Source organism: Stegostoma tigrinum, chromosome 43 (assembly GCF_030684315.1).
Source record: "Stegostoma tigrinum isolate sSteTig4 chromosome 43, sSteTig4.hap1, whole genome shotgun sequence".
In the NCBI taxonomy this organism is placed as follows: Eukaryota; Metazoa; Chordata; class Chondrichthyes; order Orectolobiformes; family Stegostomatidae; genus Stegostoma; species Stegostoma tigrinum.
In genome coordinates this window covers 2135990-2142880 of record NC_081396.1, presented here as the reverse complement: position 1 = coordinate 2142880, position 6891 = coordinate 2135990, and positions in this window count along the sequence as shown.

The following is a 6891-nucleotide window of genomic DNA, read 5'->3' as shown; positions in this document are numbered from 1 at the left end:
TGTTTACGCAGTGCATCCTGTAGACGGTCCATACTTCTGCTATTGAGTATCTATTATGCAGAGAGTGAACGTTTCTAGATTCATTGCGTAACAATCTGCCCGATTTTCTAGAAGATATCGAATTACTTGTGCATTTTTGAACAGTTCCTCACCCGGGCAAATCGGTATATTCAATCAGCAATGGGAGTATCAGGCACCATTATACACAATGGCAGAGCCGGCTTGGGGGCAGAATGTCCTTCGGAGCTTCCAATTTTTACATGATCATACATGATCTACGATGGTGTAGGCTGTGGCTGAAAGAGTTTCCAGCAAACATTAGTATCCTGAAAGCGTCTGAACAGTTTGGAACTCTCTTCTCTGAATATGCAGAACCAGGAAGTGATTGAATAAAAATATTTTAAATGATGTATAGCTTAAGTGCAATGAATTAAAAAAAACATACTTATGAGTGTCTCCACGTCAATTATTACTAAACGAATAGGCGGATATTTTAAGAGAAATATAATTATATACCAATTACATTTCAACAGAAGAGAACCACTGACACCTGAAGTGGGTCGAACAGGCAAACAACAGGATTGAGCAAGGAATGCAGGATTATATGTGACATATAAATATTGGTGCTGTCAAAATCAGCAAATTGTTTGTGCATGTTCAGAAGATTGAGTGTAATATAAAGTTCAGAATTAGCTGGGCTCGGAGCTTCCTGGACCAGTGATAGAATGCACATGGACCACATTTGGAAATATGGATTCGAAAACCAGATGTGTCACTGATGTTGGAATATTTGTTTGGATTTATCTTTCTTAAAGAAAAGACTAGAAACAACAATTAAAATCAAGATTTCGTGTTGATAAGTCGTGTTAAAAATAATCCGAATTCATCCTATAGACACAGTCAGAGAATCCAACACCACTCAAGGATAAAAGACGGAAGTTGTGTACGGAGACAGAGAATTTGGGTGAGATCATAAATATGTGCTTTGCATCCGTATTCATCCAGGAGAAGGACATTGAGAGTGTGAAACATACTCCTATGCCAGGACATTTTGTGATCAAGAAAGATGTGGTGTTGATTATCTTGAAGAGCTGTAAGTTAGTTAAGTCCCCAGGGTCCAACAATATCTGCTGCAGACTGTTAAAGAGGCAAAAACAGATTTCAGGGACCTAAACTACGATCGGTGTATACTTGATAGCCAATGGAGAGGCCCCATATTACTGGAGATGAGCTAATATTGGTTCTCTGTCATAGAATGGTTGAAAGATAATCCCGGAAACTGCAGACCAGAGTGTCTCACATTGGTGTTTGAAAAGATATTGGAGAAAATTCTAACGGATAGGGCTTAAACACATTTGGCAAAAAAAAATGGTGGAATTAGGGGCAATCAGCATGACTATGGGCAGGGCAGGTCACATCTGAAGTGATTTTTTCGAAGAGGTGACAAAGGTGATCGATAAAGTTAGAGCAGTGGATGGAGCATGGATTTTGTTAAGGCTATCAAAAAGGTCACTCATGCAGTTGTTGTAAAGGAAATTCAGATGAACGTTCACTTGAATTCGCAATAGGCTTGCCCATTGTCAGGGCAGTGTAGATTTGGAAGAATATTTTTCAGTTTGGAGGCCAGTGACGATTAGTATTGTGTGGTGATCCACAGTGGGACATCTGCTGTTTGTAATATATTTAAATGACTTAGATTTAAATGTAGATGTATTGTATGAGTTATATATTATGTACATAAATGTATTAGCTAAAGAACTGAGACGAAACTAATGGTGGGTGTGGGTTCGTCAGTTTGCACGTAATACAAAGACCGTTGGAATTGTGTACAGTGTAGAATTTGTCAAAGGATTCAGCAGAATATATATCATTTGCAGATTTGGGAAGGGAAATGGCAAATGGAGTTTTATCTGGTGGATGTGAAGTTTTGTAGTTTGTAAGAACAAATGTTGAGGAATAGTACACAGTTAGTGGCAGGACTCTGAACAACGTTTGTCTACAGAACGAACTTGGATTTCAAGTTTCTCGCCTGCGAAAAGTGGCCACGCAAATAGATATGGTGGTAAAGAAGGTACGTGGCATGCTTGCCTTTATTGGTCTGGGAAATTGATCGAAGAGTCAGGATGACATGTTGCAACTTTGTAAGACATTGTTTTGGGCGCTTATTGCATTCTATTCTCGTGTTCACATTGCAGACCGGGTGTGCATGCTTTGCAGAGAGTGCAGAAGAGGCTCACCATGATGCTATTGCATGAGAGAGAATGAGTAATAAGGAGAAGCTAGAGCAAACTGGGCTTGATTTCTCTTGAGTGCAGAATCTTGAGGGGCGACTCGATAAAAGTCTTCAAAATTATGAGATGCATAGATCAGGTTGAAGACCAGAATCTATTTCTCAGAGTTAAAATATATAACACCGGGAGGCATTGAGATGAGAGGAGAGAGTTCAATGCAGATGCGAGAGGCATTTTCTTTGAGGGTTATAGGAGTCTGGAACACAATACCAGGGGTGGTAGATGAGACAGATAATGTAATGACAACCAGGGGATTTTGTTTGATTAGCATATGAATATGCATTGAATGGAGCGATGTCGACCAGTGGTCGGGAGAAATGAATGTTTCATTTTGAGTTATGTTTGATGCAACGTCGTGGGCCGAAAGGCCCATTCTGTTTTGTACTTTTGTATATTGTACATGCACATACAACACTGAGGCATGTTATTCACTTTGCATGTCCACGACCTCCCTGACCCCAATGAATGTGGAAATTAATCAGTCCCTGACCCTTGCGGTTTGCTATAGTCCAAACACACACTTTCCCTCTTACAATACTTGTCGTATTAGAAGACACAAGTTATTGATGAATCCACCTTTTGTGCCAAATAAAGCATGCGATCTCCTTGACTGATTGATTTTCCAGGGACAGTGTGCAACGATGCAGCAGGTTACACAAACGCTGGGTTATGTGATGACTAGGATTCTTCCAGTGAACAACATATTTCCTCCATAAGGTCTGCATTGATAAAATTTATAAATACCATTAAATTGAGCAGATCATGGCGACAAATCATCCTTCTTATCCCACCCCAACCTTGGGCTCAGAGTCAAGCTCGACAAACGTCTGAAACTATGATTTCGTTTAGCTCCTTCTCTGTGCTCTGTATCACTGTGTATGTAATCCTCAGGATGGTCAGCTTTTTGCATAACATATACGTACTCCTAGTCACTGTGGTTTTCATTCCCATTCCGCTCAGTTTCATTTTCAAATCCTTCTGTGCTCGGTGTCACACTCAGCAATTCCACGATGCTGAGGTATTTGAAGAGCTCAATCAGTTTGCAGTAAACCCCTCCATGTTCAGGTTTTTGCAGTGGTATGTCATTTCACCAGCTCTGTCAGCTGGTTTTGCAAACCACTCCCACATTTTCCCAATACGCAGCAATGGGGCTGAAGATGGCGACGTGTTCTGTCAGTGATCCCTGCAGCCATCCTTAAGCGATTCTATTTGAGAAATTCGTTTCACAAAGAATGTGGATCTGACATGCTAGAATAACCGATACCAACCTCTCTGAATCCACGATCCCCACTACCACTTTCTCTTTCTCCTGCCATGCCCCATCCTTACGTTACTTCAAACTTGCTGGTGATGACTTACTGCTGAGCAGCTCGTGGGAACTTGGTCAAACGTCTGATCAAGAAAAATGATCAGCTGACCTGGTGGCTTCATTCAGTCTTGGAACTGAGGACTGGATTAAAAGATGATATAGTCCAGTGAGAATACTTAGATGACAAACAAAATTTCTCACAGAGATAAAGAAAGAATTTCTGCAACAGCCTTTTCTGACGATTGTTTCAGTTGAACCCGAGAGAGAATTTCTCTGTGTGATGCGTTCATTCCCCGCTTTTTTAAACTGCAGAGAGTAGAGCCCGTGACCTCCCTCGGGACAATCCGACCAGTCCAACGGTCAGTCCAGTGAAACATCATTGCTCTCCACCTCTGCAGTCGGGACCAATGATTGTGGCAGTCGCTGTTCATTCTGAAGGAGCCTCATTCCTCTCTTTATCACTATTTAATGGTATTTGATCTAATGTGAATGCCCTCATGTCTGTTTTTTTTTCTTTACAATTTGTAACTTTGCTTAGTCTTTCTTAATGTTCTCGTTAAACCCCTGCTAAAACTTGTTCTGGTTATAATAATGAAATCCTTGTGATTTTAAGTGTTTTAAAGGTAATCCCAATCCATAGCAGAAAGATTCGGCTGCGCTTAGTTTCTATCATATAAATAACCAGGAATCATTCCAGACGTTTATTAAACCAAGAGATGTTGGAGAGAACAACGACAATGGCAGGATAATAAAGACAGAAACATGAAATGTTCCAATTCCAATGACTGTCCTTTGAAAGGTGTTCTACAGATTCATGCTGAATTTCGCCAACAGTTCAATATCATTGGGGACAGGGCACTGACTTTGTACTAGCCAGACACACTGGCAACTTGAAATCACAATCTGTCCCCGACAACAACTCGAAATCGCCTCCTGCCATTAGCAGCTACTTCATGAGCAATCGATACTGTATCCTGGTCTTTTATGTTGTTGATGTAATAATTGTTTGGTATCCTGTTTTTGTCTGTTGTCGTGATTGTTTTATGTATCATGTCTTTTGTAAAGTATGAAAAGCGAGGACTGTCCGCTAGTCAGGGAGAATTATTTGCGAGACTCTGCACCCTGTGCCGGGTGAAGTACAGTGATTCTCCACAGCTGGTACTTGCTTGGCAATAAAATGATTTGTGTTTTTTTCTAAACAGGTCAGTGTCTTGTTTTTGCAGCAAGTCCATGAGGGTCTCCGAAAACGAACTTGACATTTGGCGCAACGAGCAGGGTTCCAAAATGTACAGCAGTATCACGTGGAGGGCTGAATAAGTGATCGTTCGCGTGTCGGTGCAGTGAGACGGATGGGCCCGCAAGGTACGATTCACCTTGGTCTCTCTCACTAACCTGCCACCCGTGCGACTCCTTGCCCCTGCGTGGCTCTGTACTGATGGAACCCGAGACAACTCATGGTCTTGGATGACTGCTAAATCAGTAAAGCCTGGAAGTTCGAGTCCCCAGGTGAGTAAAGAAATCCGGGAGGTTCGAGACCCCGGTGGAACTGTTTCAAGAAATCCGGGAGGTTAGAGTCTCCGAGTGGCCGGGGTTAGAGCCCCCAGGGCAGATAACTGAGTAAATAAATCCGGGAGGTTAGAATCCCCCGGTGGCCGGGGTTAGAGTCCTCACGTCAGATAACTGGTAATTTTTAAAATCCCGGAGGATAGATTTCCCCTGGTGACCGGGGTCGGGGGGTGGGGGGGTGGTGAACCCTGTGTCGGGCAAGAGGGAAAAGGGAGTGGGGTTAGTAGAAGACGGAGGTATAGAGTAGTTACAGTGTCTGTCTGTTTCAACCACCCTGGCTTAGACCAGTTGTTAAGAGGACAAATACCCCACGTGTAGGTCAGGACACTGAAGTGGGTGTTGAGACAAAGGACTCTGCTGCAGTATATAGAGATAGTAAAAAGTGAAAGTGCTAAGAAATAAAAAAGAACAGCAAAAGGCAAAAATTGGACAAACACTGGATAAGTAGTGTGTCGGCAGTCCTTTACATCGGTTATGCCAGGGTGACCCCAAAAATGAAGTAGAGTACAGACGTCTGTCAGCATGCTTATACAAAAAATTGGGAAATGATAATTGGCCAATGGGGGCAACGTGGGATATAGATTTATGTACTAAAGCAGAAGAAGCACGATGGACATGCCATACAGGGAGGAGATGGAAAGGGTTAATGTCATTTTTGGGAAAGAGAGCTGAGGAGCTGACTGACAAATCAAAACTGGCCATTTGGAGAGGGATCAGTGCCTGTGATGATGAGGGGAAACTTTAAAACTGCAGTGTGAGGATCATGAGATAATGAAAGGGAAAGTGTTACCCAAGAAAGGCAGGAGAAAGAACAACGAGACAAAGAACGGGGGCTAGAGCGGTAGGCAGAAAACAAAATAAAAATGGAGGTACCTCCTGACATATCTGGCATGCCGATCTTGTTCCAAATTTATGACACAGATGAACAAGACGAGGACGCCTGAGGAAGGACCCCTCTTTCCCATCGGGACCACTACACCCTCCACAATCCTAACCGCCCTTGGCCAATCTACATCTGCAGGCACCCCAACACTGCCATCAGTCCCAGCAACCGCCGCCGTACGCTGACCAAACCAAACCTCCTATAGAATCCCCAAGCCCTTCAGTAGTCAGCCCACATGAATCCCCCGACAAACTTGTGCAGACCCTATCTCCTGTCGTACCCGATCCAAAACTGAACAGACAAACATGACGCAGACCAGACCGGTCGTGAACAAAAAGAGGGACGACAGGATCCTTTTAAAACCCATAAGAGAAGCCCGGGAAAACATTAGTCTCGGTTCCAGCCTACTCGACCCACCAATACCTGTTTACTGTACCAGAAACCATTCGAGATCTGCAGCACCATGAAATTCTGCCCCCCGCCCGTGCTTTAAGGCAGGATAGCGCCGTTCTATCAATGGCACACGCGACTGTTTTGAAATTCACAACCACATCTCCAGGTAATCGACACGTCCTGAAACTTGAGGTTTCTCCGACAGCTGTGGCTCCGCTGGGTCCTAGGGCCCACCTGCAACATTAATTAATTTTTTTACCCAAGAATTTCTGATTTTTGTGTATGGTAAATTTGGTTAATTTATTTTGAGCATGTATAAATCCAACTCTTGCTTGGTAATTTTTTCAACAAACGAGAGTTTTCTTCCCCTCCTGCCCCTGTCTCTCTCCGTTCCGGACACCATTGCAATGTTAGTGCCCATACTGCCTCCCTGGTTCAGTTTGGTAAAT